Here is a 24198-nt window from a genome sequence, read left to right on the forward strand (position 1 = left end):
CATTAGATGTTCTTTGGTGTGGGATTTACAGGTCTTAAAGGCATGGAGGTAAAATGGGAGGAAAGGCTACTTACTCAGGAGGCTGACATCCGGAGAAATCGTGGTTCAAAACTAGCCTGGGCAGGTAAGTTGGATGAAACTCCATCTTAATGAGCCCCCCAAAAAAAATCAGAGCAAGAAGCGTGGCTCAAGTGGTAGAGCCCCAGTCAAACAAGCAAGTAGAGCAAGGGTGAGGGGCCCCAAACAACAACAACAACAACAATAATAATAGCAGGAGGAGGAATGTAAAAGGGTCTAGAAGATGGGCCATTTTGAGTCTTTCCCAGGTGCCCTGAATTGTACTGATTCACCCAGCCACAGGCTCAATGGTGAAGAATTAACTTATTTTTAGTGTGTGTGTGTGTGTGTGTGTGTGTGTGTGTGTGTGTGTGTGTGTGTGTTCTGGGTTCTGTGTCTTAGCTTTTTCTCTCAAGGCTGGTGCTCTACCATTTGAGTCACAAGTCTACTTCCAGCTGTTTGGTTGGCTAAATGGACGTAAGAATCTCATGGTCTTTCCTTCCCCTGGACGCCCTTTGAACCACACGATCCTTAACATGTCAGCCTCCTGAGTCAGCTGGGATTACAGGTGTGAGCTACAGCACTGGGCAAAGAATGAAGATTTTGCAGAGACTTTTAAAAGTCTGAAGGCTTCTGGGCTCGGTCTTAGGACATCAGTAATACTTCCCCAAATCAATCAATAAAATATAAAGGAAAACAACCATCCTATATGAAAATCACCCATTTCTGCCTTCTTTCTCCCTTGCTCAAAAAAAAAAAAAAATTCTGTCTGATGTAACAATTCCATTTAAAAAAAAAAATGATCCTGGCTTTTGAAAACCCTGATCGCTGCCACCCACCTCTTGTCCCAACCCTGCTCCATCCAGGCAGCTGACAAGTACCCCCCCACCCCCCCACCCCCCCAGTATCTCCTCACAATATCAGAAAGTCTCTCCGAAGCATTTTGTTTCTCAGCAGGAAGTGGTGCTATTCGCAATATCCATTTTGATACAACCTAAATTAAGCCTCTGGGAAATAGGTAATGCATAAAAAAAAAGAAGTGTTTTGTGTCACCAAATTATGATTATAGGTTATGGTGAACCCTTGGGAAATAGAAGCAAGCTCAACTGGTCCCCACTGCGGGGACTATTTGTCAGGAAATCACAAAAGCCGCACCTTAAAAGAGACATTTTCCAAGGGGCTCGCTAGGAGGCAAACTGTCTTAGCCGACTTAGAGGATTCTGAGAGCCGGTTTAAGTGGAAGAACCTACTAGAAAGGCCGGTTAAACAACAAAAAAAGAGGTTAGCGCTACATGCAAACAAGCGATCTGTTTAGCACAAGTTTTGAGGCCTTGAGTTCGAGCCCCAGTGTTGGCACAAGTAAATGACACAATGACTAAACCAAACATGAAGAGTTTTGGTTGGGGAGAAACAATGACTGGTTTTGTAGAAATAAGACATTGCCTCTGACCCATGTCAAATATGCTGACTCCATAGTTAATCTATTAAATTCTGTGCTTTCTTAGAGTTCAGATGATAAACAACACTTTTGACTTCTTTTTTTTAAAGGATCTTTCAAGCTGTTGTACAGAGCAGTGGTCATTTAACAATGTTTTTAAAGCCCTGCTCAAAATATTAAATTCCTGCTCTATCAGTAAGATTTGATTAAAGTAAGATTGGATTGATTTGAAATTCTAGGGATTTCCTCCAAAAATGACCCTTGCAATAAGCATCCTGGACTAATTCTTGAAAATATCCGGTGATTTTTACATTTCCTACTTTAATTTCTATAATATTGGAATCTCCTCTTTCTTCAACTTTTTTTAATCATTAAATGATGAAGTGCATTCCTTCATACAGTTAATCATCCCAAAACAGCATTAAAAATCCAAATCAAGCCAGATACCGGTGGTTCATAGTTGTAATCCTAGCTATTCAGGAGGCTGAGATCTGAGGATCATAGTTCCAAACCAGTCTGGGCAGGAAAAGTCTGTAAGTCTCCTATCTCCAATGAACCACCAAAAGGCCAGAAGTGGCACTGTGGTTCAAGTGGTAGAGCACCAGCCTTACGTGAAAAAAAGTCAGGGACAGCGCTGGGAATGTGGTTTAGCGGTAGAGTTCTTGCCTCCCGTACATGAAGCCCTGGGTTCGATTCCTCAGCACCACATACATAGAAAAAGCCAGAAGTGGCGCTGTGGCTCAAGTGGTAGAGTGCTAGCCTTGAGCAAAAAGAAGATAAGGACAGTGCCCAGGCCCTGAGTTCAAGTCCCAGGACTGTTGCATATGCGTGCACACACACACATACACAAATGTAATTCCTCCCTTCAGTATCAGAACTGATACATATTGAATAAATAGTCTTCAAAGAGATGAAGCAAAATCGAATTATTCTGTAGTTGATAACACAGAGAAACAGAACCATTTAACAAGGACAATGAATACTCCCTTGGCAACGAGTTGAGTATGGATTCCAGCCAAATGCACAGCTGCTCAAAGTTTTCGGCTGAATCCCTCAACTTGGAGTCTCCTCTGTGTTCTTCTAGATGCAACTTATAAAAGGATGGGCTCCAAGAATTCTGATTATGTCCTATGCTAGTCAACAAAATCATCACCAGGGTATCAGAACTGGGGCTTGAACTCAGGGCCTGAGCCCTTGTTCCTTAGCTTTTTAACTCATGGCTGGTGCTCTTTTCACTGGAGCTTTTAACTGGTTAATTCTTCTGCTTTGGGCTAGTTTCAGCTACTCAAGAGGCTGAGATCTGAGGATCATGAATCACCAGAAAGCCAGAGGTAGAGCTGTGGCTCAAAGTGGTAGAGCACCAGCCTTGAGCAGAAGAGCTCAGGAACAGCGCCCAGGCCCCTGAGTTCAAATCCCAGGACTAAATGAAAAAACAAACAAACTGATAGCATCTATTGAAAGTAAATCCCTTGTATTTGTAAATTCTCCAATCATTCCATTTAATGGCTCTGTCATAGCATTGCATCTTGATCCCATGTGGAAGGGGTTCAACTCTTCATGAAGAAGGTTCTAGAACATTACTGCAGACAGCATCCCTTCACTTAATCCATCCATTCTCTTAGGATGTTTTTTCCCATCCTAAAAACCCAGCAACTACTACCCCTGCCATCTCAGATCAGATCAGATATTTTGTTGTTGATTTGGTTTTTGGGGTGTTTTTTTTTGCCAGTTCTGGAGCTTGAACTCAGGGCCTGAGCACTGTCCCTGGCTTCTTTTTGCTCAAGGCTAGCACTCTGCCACTTGAGCCACAGCGCCACTTCTGGCCTTTTCTATATATGTGGTGCTGAGGAATCGAACCCAGGGCTTTCTGTATGTAAGGCAAGCGCTCTACCACTACGCCATATTCCCAGCCCAGGCTGATATTTTGTCTTTGCTGGATGTCACTTCCTAGTTATTCTGAAGTTTTCAGCAGAAGGCAAAAGAGGAAAACCACCTGCCGGAAACCCACAGCTTTCCACCCTCAGCTGCTAATGGTCCCAACAAATCACAGGGAAGTGCTTGCTATGAGCTGACTCCCATCCGAATCAAAAGAGCTCCACCCGCATAGCTCTGCACCAACTACAGGGCTCTTAAGTGCCAGCCTTCCAGAAGCTTCTTTTTCTGGTTGTTTCCTCAAGCTGATCCCAGTTTAGGGCTGGCTGTGCTGAAGGGGGAAAAAACATTCAAACTATGGTTCACAACACATCAACTTTGACCCTTTGCACTGCAACTAGGAGACTTAAAAAAAAAAAAGTTTGAATTCCAGAGGGAATGACTGAACTTTGACCTGCTTAAAATTAGTTTGGTTTTAGTGCTTTTGTGGTGACTCAACAAAGCCAATTTTCCAGACACTTCAGAATATTTCTGCCTGAAGATTCTCTATCAAGCCCACAGCTAAACTTTCCTGTCAGGGCAGAATTCTTTATGGTAGGGTTTCAGGAAATAAATTCCCACATTCCCAGCTAGGTTTTACTCAGAGAGACAGAGAGAGAGACAGTCAGAGAGACAAACAGACAGACAGACAGACAGACAGACAGGGAAGGACAGGCCTGTTATATTTTACTCTTTTTTTTTCACTCAAAGGCTTTCAGGAAGCAAACTTTTCCACTTCAAATTCAATCCTGGGGAAAACATTTATCAAGATCATATCAACATTACTTACTAATCTAACATACCCAGAAATAGAAGGCCTACAACATCTCCTACATTCATAATACAGCCTTTGGCAGCTAAAACACATCAGCTGAGATTTATTTTCTAATCTGTTATAGAGTGAATTTTAAATATCTATTATAAAAAAATAAAATTATGGCCATAGACAAGCCCTGGTGGCTCATGCCTGTCATCCTAGCTACTCAAGAGGCTGAGGTCTGAGGATCGTGGTTCAAAGCCAGCCTGGGCAGGAAAGTCTGTGAGACTCTTATCTCCAAGGAACCACCAGAAAACCAGAAGTGGCGCTGTGGCTCAAGTGGTAGAGCACCAGCCTTGAGCAAAAAAGAAAAAATAAATCTCAGGGACAGCACCTAGGCCCTGAGTTCAAGTCTAGTACTGGCGCGCACACACACACACACACACACACACACACACACACACACACACTAAAAAGAAAATATTAGGAACTCTTGGAATTGTTTCATATTTCGAGCACATCTTGGTCCTTTACCACTGTTTAAGAAAACAATCATTAATCATTTTGAAAACTGGGTCAATGATTTATATGAAGAGGTCACTGAAATAAAAATTTCACAAGCTGCCACCTAGGACCTAAAGTAATAACACGAAAATGAGTGTGAATTATGTAAGATGCTAAATGGAAAGCTCAGTCTGACAGAACAGACGGTAAATGGCAGTGTTTAAATAAAATAAAATTATCCAGAAATGTTCCCAGGTAAGAAATATCTAAAAGATCTGCCAGCATTAAGATTAGCTTTCTACCTGCTTAATCCTTTAATTATCTTAATAAGAAAATATGCTACTAATTATGGAAAGTATTTTGGCTTTGCATTCCAAAAAGCGATATTTGCATTTTTCTTTGTATTGCGTATGTTGTAAAAACGAATGTATGGAGTCATTAAAAAAGGAATTCTACTGGTTTTTAAACAAACATACCTTGTCATCTAAGCGCAAAGGTATTTTCCTTTCTCAGTGGTCACCACCAAATCTCACTCACTTAAAGATGACTCATGCTACTTTTATCTCCTGTGAAAATGTTTTCTAAGTTTGTACACACACACACACACACACACACACACACGTGACTGCGCAGACTAAGTATTCTCTACAGTGACAAATACTATCATTTGAAAGTCAATTTTCGTCATTTCCATCATTTCAGAGAGACACTTATAGCCAATTCTGGTGACTATAAAAAGACAGAGAGAAAGAATGATGAATCTTAGTATAAAATGCGATTAGAAAGTAATGAGCGAGATGTTGTTTTGTTTTGTGTTAGTCAGGCTTGTAAGGGATTCGAAAGATAACTCCAAAAAGATGTCTTCCAAAATGGTTTGAACACAGAAAACATTCTCACAATAAACTGCTGCCTCTTCAGGTGATAATTTTGTGCAAACGACATTAATGTGAGTATATGAGTCATAAGTACAATATTTTCAATATTAATTTCTAAGCCAGATGCCGGTGATTCGCGTCTGTTATCCTAAAAATGCAGGAGGCTGAGATCTGAGAACTGTAGTTCGAAGCCAGCCTGGACAAATAAAATCTGTGAGACTCTTTATCTCCAATGAACCACCAAAAGGCTAGAAGAGGAGTTGTGATTCTAGTGAGAGAGTATCAGCTTTGAACAACAAAACAAAACTAAGAAACAGCAACCAGACCCTGAGTTCAAGTTCCAGGAGACACACACACACACACACACACACACACACACACACACACACACACACACAGATTCATCTCTATACTTTCAATCTTAAATTGCAAATATTAGACAGATGAAATGTATTTTGGTCTAGGCTACATATACACATATCTATATATATCACACACATACCATCATGCATGTGCAAATGTATATACATACATGTATATAGATCATATGTGTACATGTATACATCAAATATATCCATTATATACCATAGATATACACACATACTGAAAGTTCAGTCGATGGAAGTTAGCCACAGGTAATTTGCAAAATATTCTATAAAATACACACTTGAGAAAACACTTTGGATCTTAAAAAAAAAAAAAAGCAACATACGATTGAAAAAAAACAAGTCTTCATCATCAGATATTTACATCCAACCACAATCTGTAAGATTCTATAAACTTTTTTTTTCCTCCCCTATACATTCCAAACCTGACGAGTGCTCACTCTGGAATTATGCACAAAAGCTGCAAATTTAAACAAGGTGTGACTGTAGACTTCACACGTTACTGTAGCTTGCTCTACCGGAATTCTAATGTATGCATAGTTCCAAAATAACTTGGGTTATTACTGCACAGCCTTGAAAAACTACTAAAATCTCCAGGAAAGCACTTTCCAAAAAAACTGGATCTTTACTATCCCATACTAATTAAAGATGAATTCCACTATTTGTATTGTACAATAGAAAACAACAACAACAACAATAATAATAATGTCGATTATGTCCTCTCCTAAGTCTTAGAGCTTTCCAGTGTGGTTTACTCAATCTGCCCAAAGGAACGCCACACTGTTTAATGGAGTCAATTATAGAACGAAGATGCTAGATTCCTTAGGCTGCCCTAGTTTTCTTTAAGTTGCCTTTGAATTATTGATGGAGTGGCAATAAAGCATTTTCTTTGTTCCACACAATTTACAAGTTGAGAAGAATTTTCCTTGGATCATTTTTCGTTTCAGACTCTCAGAGAGAAACTCTTGTCCTCTTTTCAAAGAAAGTCAACAGCCTCACAGAATGACTTGATTTTTCTGCTTGTTTGGGGAACTTAATGCGTGGAAAGGGTGAATGATAATTACAGATATATTAGAAGAAAACTAAGCAAGAACATAGCATGCAAATAAAATACAGGTCCTACCCTCCCTGGGTGATACACAGATTTGAACTCTGACCAATTTAGTGTCTTCTTTTCCTTGAGTATTTCAAAGACCCATTCCATTTTATAACAGGAGGGGAAAAAAAATAGTACAAGAGATAAATTTTGAAGTAAGGAGTGGTCCCATGTGGGGTTGTATAGATCCTGTAAACTTTTGGGAATTTTTGTCATAAAAAAAAATGGACATTAAACAAAGGATTCAGATTTGTCTCCTAAAATCATGGTTTAAACCTGGCTACTCCAGAGGCTGAGATCTCAGGATCATGGTTCGAAGCCAGCCCAAATCTCACAGGAAAGCCTGTGAGATTTTCTGATCTCCAACAAACCACCCATTAAGCTGGAAGTTGGAGATGTGGCTCAAGTGGTAGAGTGCCATGCTTGAGTGAGAAAATCAAGTGAGTGCATGAGGCCCTGAGTTCAAGTCTCAGTACTGCTGTTGCCAAAAGAAAATAAATTAGGGCTGGGGATATGGCCTAGTGGCAAGAGTGTTCGCCTTGTATATATGAAGCCCTGGGTTCAATTCCTCAGCACCACATATACAGAAAATGGCCAGAAGTGGCGCTGTGGCTCAAGTGGCAGAGTGCTAGCCTTGAGCAAAAAGAAGCCAGGGACAGTGCTCAGGCCCTGAGTTCAAGGCCCAGGACTGGCCAAAAAATACAAAATTAAAAAAAATCAATTAAAAGTAAAAGATGGCCAAAAATACATGACAGTGGACTTTGCCAAGAAAAGCAGAGTATCATTATTATAAGGCAGATGGTCTGGACATCAAATAACTGGCCAACTGACAAACAGTGGTACTCTAATGCATCGATAAAGCATGTTCAAAATAATATGAAATGGAATATAGATAGCATTTCTTTATAACTCTATGCTTTATTGGCTTTTTTTATTAAATTTCAAGGTATCAATCATAATTACACTGGAAAGGAGAAAGTCTCTCCATCTGCCGGCACAATTAGCTGACTAATCTCATTTTTCTCTCTAGATCAAGGAGCTCCACCAGAAAAGGGCCAAATCCTTTTTGATGTCCTTATAACTTGATTGCTCATTTCACAGCACTAAAAGGAGAACTACACTTCCAAGAACAGACTCCCTTGGCAAGGGCTCACACTTAGTAGGCTGAGATCTGCAGATCAAAGTTTGAATCCAGCCCAGGCAGGGAAGTCCATGAGACTCATCGCCCAGGAACCACCAAAAGGCTGAGCGTAGAGTTATGGCTCAAGTGGTAGAGCACTAACCTTGAGAAAAAAAGAAGAAAAAAACCAGCTTAAGGACAACATCCAGACCCTGAGTTCAAACCCCAGAAAGAAAATTAGACCCTCAAATAAAAAAAGATGTTTAAATGAATAATATCTAAGATGACTCAAACAACAGCAACATGAATACTTTTTTTTTGTTTTTTGCAGGTCCTAGGGCTTGAACTCAAGGCCTGGGTGCTATCCTTGAGTTTCCTTGTGCTCAAGGCTAATGCACTACCACTTGAGCACAGCTCTACTTCCAGCTTTTTCTGAGTAGTTTATTGGAGATAGGAGTCTCACAGACATTTCTGCCCAGGCTGGCTTCAAACCATGATCCTCAGATCTCAGCTTCCTGAGTAGCTAGGATGACAGGTGTGAACCACCAGCAAATGGCATGATTACTTTTAAATTATTAAGATAAATATTGTGCTAGAGTAGTAACACACCTGCCTAGCAAGCACAAGGCCATGAGTTCAAACTCAAGTACTACTCCATAAATCATCAGTATGAAAATAGGTGTAAAAAAAAAAAATCAGGAACAAATACAGATCTCGTGACTTGAAAATTTTAAGGCATGATGATTTTTGAGTGATAGTTTATAGTCTTTATTTGATAATAGAAAGAACATGTGTACAATATTAAAAGAATCTTAATTTTTATTCTTTTTTAAAATACCTCTCTGTTGCATAGCAAGATTTCTGCCTTTTAACTTATGAACTATACTTAAGATTATGCGATTAGGTTTCCTTGGGGACCAAACATGATTATCTATCCTTATTAAGACTTGTATATTCTGGTTTCAAACGTAGCTGCCTTTTAATTTTTACCATAATGAATTAATAATCCCACCTGAAATATGTTTATCCTTTAACTTCCAAGAAATCCCTTAAAAATATCTTGTGAATTAGTCACTGCTAAAATATAAAAATGAGGACCTAACTGAGATGACTTTTAATTAGCAAAGTAAAAGACGTTAACACGAAAACCAAGCTATCTAAAAGTTCAGGTTCAAGATAACACAGAGATAATTCTTATAAACCAGGCTGAGTTTTAACAGAAAAATAAAAGCTTACAAACATTTAAAGTTCTTTTAAAAACAAGAAAAGAAAAAGAATTTATAACCGTTATGCAAACTTTTATCTTTTTTAGGTTCTGTATCACTGAGATGATAGAAATAAAGACATATTTTAATGAGGGCCCTTAACTGAGTTAGAAATTGATGAATCTGAAGGGAGATAAACAACGAGGGAACATTCTGGAATACAAGGCAGGATATGAGGTCACAAATTAGAGCCAGATCTAGAGAGGAATAATAGTGTCAGAGTGGCCCCAACCTTTTAGTTAATTACGAGGGACAGCTTAGTAAAAGCAAATACGAAGTCATACTGACCCTGGCTAGCACACACACGTAAACAGATGCACACACACACACACTTGTGGCAGGCGTGCATGCTCTCCCTCCGTGATGTTTCAAAGACTTCAAAACACCCCCAATTATATCCTAAAACCTTATATGTTCTTCTATTTGTTCGTTAATGCCAGACCTAGGACTTGAACTCAGAGCCTGGGCGTTGTCCCTTTTTAGTATTTTTGCTCAAGGCTACTGCTCTGCCACTTTAACCACAGCTCTGCTCACAACTTTTTGCTGGTCCATTGGAGATAAGCGTCTTAGGGGCTTTGCTGTCTGGACTGGCTTTGAACTGCAATCTTCAGACCTCAGCCTCCTAAGTAGCTAGGGTTACAGATAGGAACCCCCAGTACCCAGCCAGTTGACTCTGTAACCCTAGGAACTCCTGAGATGATTATACAATCTCATTTAGAGGTGCATAGATAAACACATCACATTTTCACACTTTGGCTTCAATACATTTTTCCTTCCATGAGTATATACAGTGTATGATTTATATATATATATAATATATACAAATATATAATGAGTATTGCATTTAAACATTATATAATATAATATATACTATAAATATGCGTATATTATGTAAATATATTATATAAATACATTTATATACACACATATGTATACATATATCAATATATCTATATATGTATACATGTATACATATATATGTATACATGTATATATGTGTGTATATATATATATATATATCAGTAGTTGTCCACACAGAGAAGGGGAAGAAAGAGAAGGGAGGGAAGGAGGGAGAGGCACAAAGGGAGAGAGGTAGAGGGACAGATGGGGAATGAGGGAGACGGGGAGAGAGAGAGTTTAAAAGAGCAAAGAATTGTTGATTACTGAATAAAGGGACCAGCCAGGAGAAAGCTCAATCACAGAGTGAGGAGGGTGCAGAGAATTGGGAGGACTCTATTTGCAAAGCATAGGATGTGCTTACATTCTGGAAGAGGTCTGGGGCCTCCCATGGTTCAGGTGTCACAGTAGCCTGGAGGCCATGACCCAGGCCGCCCCCATAAGCTTGCTGATGAACTGACAGAGCTGGAGACAGTTTGCAAACCATCTGGGAAGCTGTTTGACATGGACCCTATCGTGTGTGTGTGTCTATAGGTAGATACAGATATGGATGGATGGATGGATGGATGGATGGATGGATGGATGGGTGGATGGGTAGGTACGTAGGTAGGTAGTTCTGGAAGGAGAAGTTTCACCCAGGAGCCTGCGAAGGTGAAGAGCAAGGAAAGCCCATTCTCGCAGCCCTTCCCCAAGCAGACTCAAGAGCCCCAGGCCCATGGACATGCCCTCCACAGGCAGGCACTTCGAATTTCTGAGAAAGGTCACCCTGACCTCGATAACATGTCAGGAGGAAGAGCTTTCACAGAAGGGCAGAAAGCGAGCAGCGTTTGCCTGGAAGGGTGGCACGGGCCTTAGAGGCATGGATTTTCTTACAGCAGGGAAGGAGCTCACCTTCAAACCAGATCACCTTGGGGTCCCAATCCCTACTAGAACTTCTTTCCAGTTCTAATGGATCAACATGGAGTCAAGAGCAGGGAGTAAAGAGGTATCATCTCAGGCAAAAAAAAAAAAAAATGTTGATCTTGTTTAATTTTTTTGTCAGTCATGGCGCTTGAACTCAGGGCCTGGGCACTGTCCCTGAGCTTCTTTTGCTCAAGGCTGGTGCTCTACCACTTTGAGCCACAGCTCCACTTCCGGTTTTCTGGTGGTTCACTGGAGATAAGAGTCTCATGGACTTTCCTGCCCAGGCCGGCTTTGAACCACGATCCTCAGATTTCAGCTTCCTCCTGTGTATCTAGGATGTCAGGCATGGGGCACCAATGCCTGGCTTTAAACATGGTTTTAAGAGTTAACAAAGAGTGATTTTTCTCTCTCTCCAAGGATAGGTAATAGCATCAGATTCTGAAATTAAGCACAGCAGGGAGAAAGCGGCTGCATAGATTTTTACACAGCACCACGAGGCCTCCGCAATGAAGCACTTAAAAATGCCTTGTATTGCTAATTCTTTACACAATCCTCTTTTATTTCCAAAGTGGTACATGAGGGCCTGAGCCATGAGACACACATTGATGTGAACATTACCCGGCTTGAATTAGTGCCATTTTTTTCTACTGAAAGTCCTGTTAGGTTTACAATTACTTTTTGCCTCTTTTTTTTCTTTTGCCCTCCCCAATACATTTTTATAGTCAAATGAAAGCTTCCCTCTTCGAACACTGCTCAACGAACCACCTTTTGCTTTCACAGACATCTTTTTCCCCAAAGATTCTAAAAGAATCTGAAGCTCCAGTTATATGGGAAATCTAAAGATGGCTGGATCACAGTTTGATTAAGAGCAATTCTCAGGCTAGGAGTGTGGCTTAGTGGTAGAGTGGTTGCCTGGCATACAGGAGGCCCTGAGTTCAATTCCTCAGAATCACAGAAATAAAATAAATATTTTTTAAAAAAAGAGTACATTTCTTAAAACAAAAAAGAGCAATTCCCTTTTGTAATGGGTTTCAGTTTCCTACCACCCATCCTCCCACCTGGCTTCGGCTCCACCCATATTTTATACTTACTGCTAAGACTAATTCATCAACTACTAACTCATTTGGGCTAAGGCTCTCTGCTAGATACTCTAGCGGGCTTCCATGTCACTAACTGAAAGGTGGAATTAGCCTGGTGCTGGTGGTGGCTCACGCCTGTAATTCCAGCCACTGCGAAAGCTGAGATCTGAGGATCACCATTTGAAGCCGCACGGGCAGGAAAGTCTGTGAGACACTTATCTCCAATTATCAACGCAGAGAGAGAGAGAGAGAGAGAGAGAGAGAGAGAGAGAGAGAGAGAACTGGAAATAGAACTGTGGCTCAAGTAGTAAAACACCAGCCTTGAGTGAAAAAGCTCAGGGACAGCACCTGCACCTTGAGTTCAAGCCCCAGGAGCAGTACAAAGGAAAAACAAAAATTGTACTTAGTTACAAACCACTGCTTGATAAACCATCTGCTAGACATATTTTCATGATTATTTTATACAGATAATATTGCTTTCCTGATATACTGAGTGCTAGGTACAGAAACCTGTGAAAAATTACAGCTTTATGCACATCTGCTCATTTCAGGATTATCCATTATGGCTGTCCAATATTTGTAAAGACTTCTCTCTCTCTCTCTCTCTCTCTCTCTCTCTCTCTCTATCTATCTATCTATCTCTCTCTCTCTCTCTCTCTCTGTCTTTTTGTCAATCCTGGGTCTTGAACTCAGGGCCTGGGCACTGTCCCTGAACTCTTTACGCTCAAGGGTACCACTTGAGCCACAGGTCTGCTTCCAGTTTTCTGGTGGTTCATTGGCAATTGGAGTCTCTCGGAGTTTCCTGCCCAGGCTGGCTTTGAACCGTGATCCTCAGATCTCAGCCTCCTGAGTAGCTAGGATGACATGCGTGAGCCACTGACACCCAGCTATAACTTTTCCTCTTCTTACAAAATACTTCAGTGCCATTTCAAAGCTGCTGTTCCATGGTCATGTGGAAATCGTGTCATTTATTCAGTGAATTTTTGCCAAGTGTTCTAATGGTGTGGATACAAAGCAGACCAAGTTCCCAGCGCTTCTTCAAGAATTGCTGCTCCCAGAGCAACCACCCAGGGCCATCATTCCAAACAAAGGTTTGTTTTCTTATTTGTAAAAAGAACCCCCCCCCCCCCGCCGCACACACACACCCCGTGCTGGTGGCTCACGCCTGTCCTCCCAGCTACTCAGGAAGTTGAGATCTGAGGATCGTGGTTCAAAGCCAGCCTGGGTAAGAAAGTTGATGAGACCCTTATCTCCAATGAACTACCAGGAAACCAGAAGTGGAGCTGTGGCTCAAGTGGTAGAGCACCAGCCTTGAGTGAAAGAGCTCAGGGACAGCACCCAGGCCCTGAGTTCAAGCCCCCAAACCGACAAAAACAATTTAAAAGATACATTACAGTCACACTCATAATCTGACTTATGAAATGGTAATTTCTTTGTACAATTGCTTAATAATCATTTTCTTAAGGAATCGTACTTAAGGTTTTTGTTTTTTTTTTTGGTTTTTTGTGTTTTTGTTTTTTTTTTTACCAAGGCTGACCTAAAAGCATGATTCTCTTACCTCTGCCTCCTGAGTGTCTGGGATTATAGACATGTGCTACTCTATCCAGCCCCTAGTGAAAATGTGTTTTTAAGTCGCCCTATGGTTAATCCTTTCACAATCAGGCTGAAGGAGAGCTGTCACTTCATCCAGCAAAATGGATATACAATGCGGACTGATTCCAGGAGAACAAAGCCTTTCTAAGTGAAATCTTTGGGGAAAAAAAAAAAAATCTAAGAAGCAGTGATGTGTAAGGGAAGCCGGAAGTGAAAAGCATTTGGGTGGCCTGAGAAAATGCCTAAAAATAAACAGCCGATTCCTTCTGTGTCTTTATTTACTGACTAGAGATATGTGTATGTCTGCATATCGTAATGGCTTCATTTCCTGGGTACACATTACTGTTGACTCAGGAGGGACGGCTAGGCAGGTACTCTTTGAGAATGTTCAAGAGAGAAGGGGAAGGGGGCTGGGGATATAGCCTAGTGGCAAGAGTGCCTGCCTCGGATACACGAGGCCCTAGGTTCGATTCCCCAGCACCACATATACAGAAAACGGCCAGAAGCGGCGCTGTGGCTCAAGTGTCAGAGTGCTAGCCTTGAGCGGGAAGAAGCCAGGGACAGTGCTCAGGCCCTGAGTCCAAGGCCCAGGACTGGCAAAAAAAGAGAGAAGGGGAAGGAAGTGTGTGCACTTGTTCATAACTAGTAGCAGTGCAAGAAAAGTCTAATGAGACAGATGCTGGCAGACATGTGTGAAAGGAATGCACGACTAGAGACGGAAGAGGACAAGAACGTACAAGAGCTCTCATCCATCAGAACTCACACCAGTCCCCAAAGCAGAAAGGGCAAAACAACAGCAACTACAGTCAGGCCATAGAGCTTAACGCCTGTCATCCCAGCTACTCAGGAGGCTGAGATGTAAGGATCATGGTTCAAAGCCAGCCTGGGCAGGAAAGTTTGTGAGACTCTTATCTCCAGTGAACTGGATGTGGAGCTGTGACTCAAAGGGGTAGAACGCTATCCTTGAGGAAAAGAACTCAGGGATGGCCCCCAGGCCCTGAGTTCAAGCCCAAGACTGGTCACCATATACATGAATCATGAAAATAACCATAATATGAATTCTCAAAGCACATGAGGAGGAAACTTGGCACAGCCAAGAATTGAATCTAAAGCTTCCTAAGAAATAGCCATGTTGAAAACAAGTCACGTGGTATGCTAAAGTTTTTTGTGTGTTTGTTTTTGTTTTGTTTTTCTTTTCCTCTCCCAGAGGTTAAGTTCATCTACCTTTCTCACCGGATGAGACACAATGAAGGAAGCAGTGTTCACTCACGATCTGGGAAAACGTTGGTGTCAGAAGTTTCACAATAAGCTCAGCTGTCCTTCTCCTGGGCCTGGATCCCCTAGAGAGAGCTTTTGTCTGAGGAATGTGTCAAAAATTAGCTCTCTCTTCCTGCCTCCCACCCTCCTCAGATTCAGAGCTTGTCCCAGTGCCAGTTTCCCACAGCACAACATAATACAGAACCACCTAAAAATCTAGGGCATATATATTATATAATATATACTACATATTATATAATATACATAAAAGATCACGTATATATCAACACATAAAAGGTCTATGTATACATATATACATACATGCACGCATCTGTTTGTATATATCGTAGTCACAAGTCTGATAAACTCGCACAGGCCTCTGTGTACTTGTAATCCTAGCTAGCTATAAAGGAAGCTGAGATCTGGGGATGATGGTTCGAAGCCAGCCCAGAGAAGAAAGTTTTTGATGATTCTTGACTTCAAGGAACCACTAAAAGAAAAAATAAATAAATAAATAAAACATGCCAGAAGTGGAACTATGGCTCAAGTGATAGAAGATCACCAACATTGAGGTTTAAAAAATAAAAAAAAAAAGGCTAAGGGACAATGAAGTTCAAACTCCCAGTGACAGTATATAAAAAACGATTATTAATTAATTAATTTTTGTTTCTCAAAAAAATCTCACAGGCTAAGTGGACATCTCATATCCAAGGAAGAAAAAGTGTTTTGTTGTGGTGGTTTAATCCACAAATACGTTGCTCTCCGTTACTAATGACAGTCACCCTAACTGGAGTCTAAATATTGCAGCCTTGATTCTTCATCCTCCTCTTCCTCACTCTCAGATCCCCTTCCTAAAACACATAGCAACCATTCAGTCCTCAATCCAATAACTTCTTTTCTCGGATGCTGTTCTCCCGGTGGGTAAAGAATGAAGCACTACCTCGCCACCAGCCCCTGTACAGTTGCTTTTAATTTAAAGTTACAACAGGAGGCAGGAAGAGAGACTTTCTATTAAGGACTTCTCCCTGAAGGCGCTCTTAGCTGACAATCGAAGGACTGCACAGGGCAGTGATCAAATCCAAAGCAACAAAGTGTTGGTGGCTTTTTGACTCCCCCCAACAGGGGCTGTCTGCAAGGGCCACTTGAGTTCAACGCTTTGAGGAGCAGCAAGTTGGTTTAGGAGCAGCCGGCGTGCAGGGAAGACTTGCAAGGTGTTTGAGGCTGGAGATAAAATGCAGACTGACAGAGCAGTTGCAACTCAACTGAACAGGAAACCCAGAGGTTAAGGGAAGGAAGAGAATTCTGTGGAGCTGCTGCTTTAGGGTGAATTACCTCAAGATGGTGGTTGGATCAGTGTGGGTCTTATCTGGTAGGGTTTATATTCTGATTAAAGTAATAGTGATAAGAATGGCATTAATAATTTGCGAATGAATAATCAAATTATAATAACCCAATATCGTGACTATAATAATAATAATATGAGAAATACAATTGCTTTCTTTGGAGTGCCAGTTTGGGGACTTGAACTCAGAACCTAAGCAATGTCTCCTGACTTTTCCTCTCAAGGTTGAGACTAAGTTTGGCTTAAGTGACACCAAGCAAAGCTAAGGAACGGTATTTAAGGCCCAGTACTGGCGCAAAATAATAATAATGATAATAATAACAATAATAATACAGTATGTTGAAAATGAACTCTTCAACCTGTGGGTGGAAATTGGAGGAAAAAACTGGGAAGAGAGCAAGGAAGGGGTGACCCAAAAGAAGTATTCTCATGACCTGACTTATATACCTGTCACCCCACTTTGTACCACCTTTACCATAACAATAAAATGTAATAATAATATAAATTTTAAAAGCACTTGACGAGATAATGACAATGAGGTCTTCAAAGTTTTTGTCTTTACCTACAGTGAAGGATAAAGATGTTAATTACTGAAGAGCAGTTGTATGAATAAAAGATAGAATTCACACTTCCAACCAAATACAGCATCTTAATAAACCCACCCTGCCAGAGATCATATAGAGATGTGAACTGAATCACTATTCTAAGGTGTTGCTCTCAGTCTCAAGAAAGTGATAGATTTTTATTTTCATCTTCTACTCAAAGGAGCTGGGAGGGCAACGTAAGTCGTCAAACATATTTATGGTCAAAATCATAAGTCATCAAACATATTTATGATCAAAATCAAGAGCTCTCTGGGAGGGAGAGAGAAGCATTTATTGCATACCTACTTCATGACTAAGATTGTCAGGAATTTCACATACAACATGTGTGGTGTGTCAATGAAAGAGAAAGAACACTTCTAGTATGAGAAGTTCCCGGTTGTACAGCCATTCCTACTTCTGGTCATATAGCACTTTCTACTTCCGGTTTCTGCCTGAATGCTTTTTCTCTCCATGGTCAACTATTAAGTCTGTAGCAGGAATAAAGTATCTTGAGTTATCAGAAAATAGCTGATGTCACCCCCAATCCGATCACTACAGTCACCCACAACTCTATGGCCCTCTACCTTCATTCACTCCAGATTGGTGCTGTACTACTTGAGCTTTACTTCTGGCTTTTTGCTGGTTCATCGGAAATACGAGTCTCACAGACTTTTCCTGCCCAGGCTGGCTTCAAACTGCAACCGTCAGATCTCAGCCTTCTGAGGAGCTGGGATAACAGACATAAACCACGGATGCCAGACAATGGCTCGATTTTAGCTCTTTAATGGATCCCTTAAATATATGTATTCCTTCTCAAATTCTATCAATGTTCAGTTCCTATTAACTGTCATCTTTTACTGTAAGTAGAAGAAGTTGATGCCTATCATTGTTGGATTTGAATGATACAGAAACAAAATCTCTATGCATATAAATATCTCCCTCCCCATCGTTTTCCTTGAGACTTCTAATCTCCGCTCAGATTTCCCTAAGGAATTAGATGATCATCATCATAAATGGCAAAAAAAAATTATAATATCATCTACTTTGAGAATTAAGCCGTCATGAACACCTTTGAATTAATGAGCTTATGAGTCGGAGTATAAACTTGGTGGATGAGAGAAGAATTCAGAAAAGTCTGTCCAAACCAGGGAGAGAAAAAAAAAAAAAGGCATGTTATCAAATTCCAGTTCCTCCAGAAGAAAGCATCCAAAAGAACTTGGGCAGCTCAAAGGACATGGACTTGGGGAAAGTAACACTGAACACATCCCCTTACTTGTAGATGACATTTCATCATTCATTCCATTTCAAAGACTAGAACGCTGAACTAGATGGGATTTATAAGGCAGCCCCTCCAGAAATATCTCAGTAAAGCCCAGCTACGGGTCACTAAAGCACCTGTTTCCTACCACTTGACCCACATCTCTACTTCTGACTTTTTGGTGTTTAATTGGCGATAAGAGCCCCACAGACTTTACTGTCCGGGCTAGCTTTGAACCTGGGTCTCCAGAGCCAATCCGAATTTGAATAGCTAGGATTACCAGTATGAGCCATTGGTTATAGTCACGGAAACTTTTCATGCATGTCTTGGTTAATTGAAGATCATTAAATAGCTTCTCTCCATCTCAAATCCTTCTCATAAATTCGAGGTACAAATGACTGTTATGTTATATAGCACACAGAAAATGAGCAACGTAGCCCTTCATTCGCATTTGAGAATCATTACTATTCCAAACCCCTAAATTCCCCACCACCCTCAAACAGGAAATGAAATTGTAGAACTGATCATAATTGGATTAAGAAACATAATTCTTTAATTCATTCATCAAATTGACGCATTTGGAACAGTTTATTTAGAGTTGTTTAGACAGTTTTGTGTGGTGTTTTTTAAGATAAACCAAAGAGCCTCTCTCTGAAATAAGTTTCAGATCCCAAATCATTAACATATGAAATCCAAATGTAGATGACTTACAAATGAGTGTTTTAAAACAATGTTTGGAACAAGAATTGGGCTTTTATTTTATTCACTATCTGCAAACCCAAGTTCAGGATGTAGTTTATTTGAAACAGACAAGCACTTTCTTCACCTTTAAAATAAATCTACATTTGCTCAGACTGAAAGGGAAATGTCCATACGTGTGACTACAGGCCTCCCCAAATCACGTGCCAGAATATTCTCCAAACTTAGAGCATTTTTCTGCCGCTAGAGTTGATCTGGCATGAGATAAAATCTGCAAGTTATGTCAATCAATCACACCCAGCAATTCCACCTGCAAGAAATATCTAAGGAGGATCTTCCATGAAAACATTCAGGTGTTGGAAAGCCAGTGTATTTTGGAAATGATAAACCACAAGTTTTGTCCTGTGATTTTTTTTTTTTTTGCTTTTTAGATTTTTTGGACTTTCAAAGCACTGTTTTCTTGTTGCTCAGTAGAAGATGGTGCCATCTTGCTGGAGTTATATCATACACATTTAATTGCTTTGTGAGAAAACATATTCTGGGCTGGGATATAGCTCAGCGGCAAAGCATTTGCCTAGCAAGTGTAACATCCTAGGTTCGATCCCCAGTACCAAAAAAGAAAACATATTCTGAATGATGTCACATTCAATGTGTGTGTGTGTGTGTGTGTGTGTCAGTCCTACAGCTTGAGTGTGCAAAGTATTTTTTGCTCAAGCCACAGTTCCACTTCCAGCTTTTTGGTGGTTAATTAGACTTAAGAATCTTATGGACTTCCCTGCCTGGGCTGGCTTTGAACTGAAATCCTCAGATCTCAGCCTCCTGAGTAGCTGAGATTATAGGCGGAAACTACTGGCCACGGCCCGGTTAAGCTGTCAAACTTACTTGTTTAATTAGGAAAGTAAGATTTTGAAAGTTCAACGTTTTATCATTTGTGCCTTGAAACTCAATAAGCAAATGAAAAGAAAAAGGAAAAAGGCATCATACTTAAATACCATCACTTCATTCTGTTACTATTTAATTCCATGCCTCCTTATAAATATATACATATATGTATGTGTTGTATATATGTGTGTGGTAAACACACATAGTATATTTATGATACGTATGTGATACACACAGAACATATACTCATGGATAGATAAAGTTATTTTGAAATAACTACTGGCCCCTGTTATTAGAAATAATACTTGGTTATTTACCAAATCAGTTTGGCAATTTTAACTTCTATATACAAGTTACTCAACCAGAATTGTTTGCCTGCCAGCAGGAAAACGAAGGCCGGATTTCTGTTTTAAGAATCAAAGCTTTTCACCGCCTTTTCCAATATAGTTTATGCTTTCAAGTCTGTGTCAGATTTGATCAATATTCCCCAATCAAAAAAAGACTCCAAAAAAAGAAAAAAATTTAAAATCCACAAGCAACAAACAAACAACTTCTCCAACTGTTCACTAGCAAAGAATGTTAAAAGAGAGGGGAAAAAAACTAAAAACAGGAGAAAAAAAATCAAGAAAGAATTTCAAGCTAGTATGCTACTGTATAATTAACATAAATAACTAAATAATTATGCACTTCCCTTCCCACCCCCACAATTAAATGTTTTTAAACAACTCCTGTGATGAAAGTTGTACCTTTTAGGCAAACAAAAGCAATTCCTGTCAGTAGAAGGATTTAGATCTGTATTGCATCAGTTTTTTTTTTTTTTAAGCGATGCTTATGATTTTTATCTTGTTTCACTCTGTAAGGACCTGGCAGGGCTTGGCATCATTTCAGAACTTAAGAGAACTTTCGATGTAAGTCCTTAAGATTTTGCAATCATGGTGGCTGAATTTTCTCGAGGCTTTGGCCTGAGAGCTATATTTAAATCAGAAACTTGGTTCTGTGGACCTGCATAGAAAAGTAGGTTTCTCGTCTATCAGAATGGATAGTCATTCTCAGACAGCTTTAAAATTAGACCGATGAAAATTAAGTGATGGCAAAGGGGACTCTACCACTCCGTCCTCCTCTGAAATGCTAATAAAAAGTCAAACTTAAAAAATAAAACTATTCCGTAAACTTTTAAGCCAATCTGGCCCTTCACCTAATGGAGCAATGGAGCCTTTAACTCCTGCAATAATCTGGATCCAAAAAATAAGAATATATTCTCAAGACCCACTGAAGACTCAAATTGTTCTGTTGAATGGAAACCCCTGTGCAGAATGACCTAAAGAGAATTTCTTTTTAATGATACGATTACATCTTTTTCAAAGAACTACTAATAGAAAATGTTAAATGAGAGAAGGAAAAGGAAAAAAAGTGAAAAAAAATGTTCTTCTGGTATTTTTTTTCTGATTGAAATGTTCCAGTGACTAATAAAATGCTCACATGCCTGTTTTATTGACCTGTGTGTGTGCGTGTGTGTGAGAGAGACAGACAGGCAGGCAGACAGAGACAGACAGACACAGACACACAGAGAGAAAGACAGAAAGGCAGAGAAACAGACAGAGGGAGAGAGTGGGGAGAGAGAGAGGAACACAGAGAGAGACAGACAGATGGAAAGATAGAGAGAGAGACAGAGGGAGAAAGGGGGAGAGAGGAGGAGGAGGAGAGACAGATACAGAGACCGACAGAGACAGAAAGACAGGTAGAGAGACAGAGGGAGAGAGAGGGAGAGAGGGGAGAGAGGAGGAGGAGGAGGAGAGAGAGAGACAGATGGAAAGGTAGAGAGAGAGACAGAGGGAGAAAGGGGGAGAGAGGAGGAGGAGGAGGAGAGACAGACAGACAGACACAGAGACAGACAGGTAAAGAGACAGACAGAGGGGGAGGAGGAGGAGGGAGGAGGAGGAGGGAGGAGGAGGAGGAGGAGGAGGAGGAGGAGGAGGAGGGAGGAGGAGGAGGAGGAGGAGGAGAGAGACAGACAGACAGACAGACAGACAGACTATGGTATCAGGAGCCAATATTTTCTGAACAAGCAAGCAAACAAATCCCGCTGCCTATTCCCTCTGTAGACTGCCACACTCGTTTTGCACACCCCACAGGTGCTCCTTCGGTGTGAAAAGTTCCACTACAGCCTGCCCACCTTCCATGGGGAGATGGCCTCTTGAATTAAAGCACATCTCTGGAAAACTTTCTAGAAGTATTGCAGCCGAGGGGACTGCCCAGCCCAGCCCAGAATACCTGAGCTAGCAGTGGAGAGTCCCTCTCTCTCTCCTCTCCTCTCTCTCTCTCCTCTCTCTCTCTCCTCTCTCTAGATTTCCCTCGATTTGACCTGCTTTTCCATGAGAATGCAAGACAGTGACATGAATTCCCATTTCCACACTCTGAGTTTAGGCAGAGAGAGAGAGAGAGAGAGAGAGAGAGAGAGAGAGAGAGAGAGAGAGAGAGAGGCCAAGCCCCTTTAGACTTTCCCCCTGGGTGAATCTACTTGGGAACACGTTGGCTCGCTTGTGTAAAGACAACCAGTAGGGAAAACATGTCCATTTCAAACACCAACACATCCAACCTTCTCCAACGGATTCCACCCTGATTCCAATCAACCCGAGAACCCGGCCACCTCCTTGCTGAGCCCCTGGACCCCCCCTCCCCCTCCCCCTCCACCCCCCTCCCCAGTCACCCCGAAAGTTCCCAGCCAGGAATCCCCAGCTGCGCGCTGCAAGCCACGCACGTGCGGGGCGGGGGGTGCGCGGGACGGGGTTGTTTCAAAGTAGTTGTCATCAACTCTAGCTGGGGGACCTGGATGTGGGGGGGCGGGGGTCTCAGAGAACCCCTAAAAATCCAGAAAGATGAGACTTTGTTGGGAAACCTCGCGGGAGAGGACGGGGAGGAGAGATGACAGAAAGCGAAACAGACATAAAAGACTGGAAAGAAGGGTTGGGGGGGGGGGGGGGGTTCCCGCCGCCGCCCGCGCGGGTCGCTTTGCACCCCCAAAAAAGACTAAAGGGCTTTGCTCAACTTTTGGAGCTCGGGAAGAAAGAGGGGGAGCCTGATCGCGGGTGTTCACGGATGCCCAGGCCGGCTTGGGGGTTCCGTCTGCCCGTCTGCACCCCCACGTCCGGCTCACACATCACCAACGCCATCGCCACCTTCACCAAGACGCGGGGGGGCCACGCGTGGCACCGCAGGCTTCCGGACAAACTAGAAAGTTCGCCCCGATTCATGATTTGGGGGTGGGGGGGGGGTGGGGGATGGTGGTGGCTGGGACCCAGCGCGTACCCGAAGATGCCGGGCCAACGGGGACCCCGGAGAGATGCCGCACCCCATCCCCGTCCCCCCCCCACCCCCCACCCGTGGGGCCCGGCTTCAGCCCAGCCCCCCAAGATCGGGAAGGAAATGGGGGGGGATCGGATCTCCCCAGTGCTGACTGCTGGAGGAACTCCAGCGGGCCCCCCACCCCCCCCCCCTGCGTCCTCTCTCTCTCTCTTTTTCCCTCCTCCCTTCCTCCTTCCCTCCCTCTCTCTCTCCTCCCTCCCTCCTTCCTGCGCGCTCCGCAGCCGGAGCCGGGAGCGAGCGCGGAGCCCCGCGCCTTGGAGAGCCGCCCGCCCGCCGCCCGCCCGCCCGCCCGCCCGCCCGCCGCCCGCCCGCCTCGGGACGAAGCCAAAGTTCCACCGCCCAGCGGATCGCGCTGCTTACCGGCTCCGGGCAGCGGCTCCTGCGGCGGGCACCGCGCACGGTGGGCACCGGGGCGGAGCGGGGCATGGGGGGGGGGGGGGAGGCGCCCCGCCAGGAGCCTGGGGTGATCCGAGGTGCCGGCTGGCTTCTTTTGCCGCCCCCCCCTCTCTTCCACTCTTGAGTGAGTGTGTGTGCGCGCGCGCGCGTGTGTGGTGTGCGTGTGCCAATGTGTGTGTGTGTGTGCCAATGTGCGCGTGTGCGCGCGCGCGTGGCCCTCGCTCTGCCCCCCGGCTCCCGATCGCTCTCTCTCTCTCTCTCTCTCTCTCTCTCTCCTCCTCTCTCTCTCTCTCTCTCTCTCTCTCTCTCTCACTCTCAAGGACGAGGTGAATTCCCTTTGCTGGTCATGAGGGCCGCTTCACACACACACACACACACACACACCACACACACACGCACGCACGCACACACACACCACGCCAGTGCAAATAACAAAAGGCGAAAAACAACAAGAAGACGACGTGGGAACAATGGGGGGGCGAGGGTCAGCGCGGCCCCCGCCCGCCCGCCCTGGGGTGGGGGTGGGGGTGGTGGGG

The 24198-nt window shown here is 42.6% G+C and overlaps 1 protein-coding gene across 7 annotated transcripts in view; it reads right to left on the reverse strand.

Annotated features, from left to right (window-relative positions):
* Positions 1 to 23656, reverse strand: part of Sox5 (SRY-box transcription factor 5) — an 884924-nt gene extending 861268 nt beyond the window's left edge. For all 7 annotated transcript variants that reach the window (XM_048335235.1, XM_048335237.1, XM_048335233.1 and 4 more), the window contains exon 1: positions 23627 to 23656. The gene's annotated coding sequence lies outside the window, so the exon portion shown is untranslated. The remainder of the gene's footprint in view (positions 1 to 23626) is intronic.
* Between the last annotated feature and the right edge of the window lie 542 nt (positions 23657 to 24198).

This window comes from Perognathus longimembris, chromosome 27, assembly GCF_023159225.1.
Source record: "Perognathus longimembris pacificus isolate PPM17 chromosome 27, ASM2315922v1, whole genome shotgun sequence".
Lineage (NCBI taxonomy): Eukaryota > Metazoa > Chordata > Mammalia > Rodentia > Heteromyidae > Perognathus > Perognathus longimembris.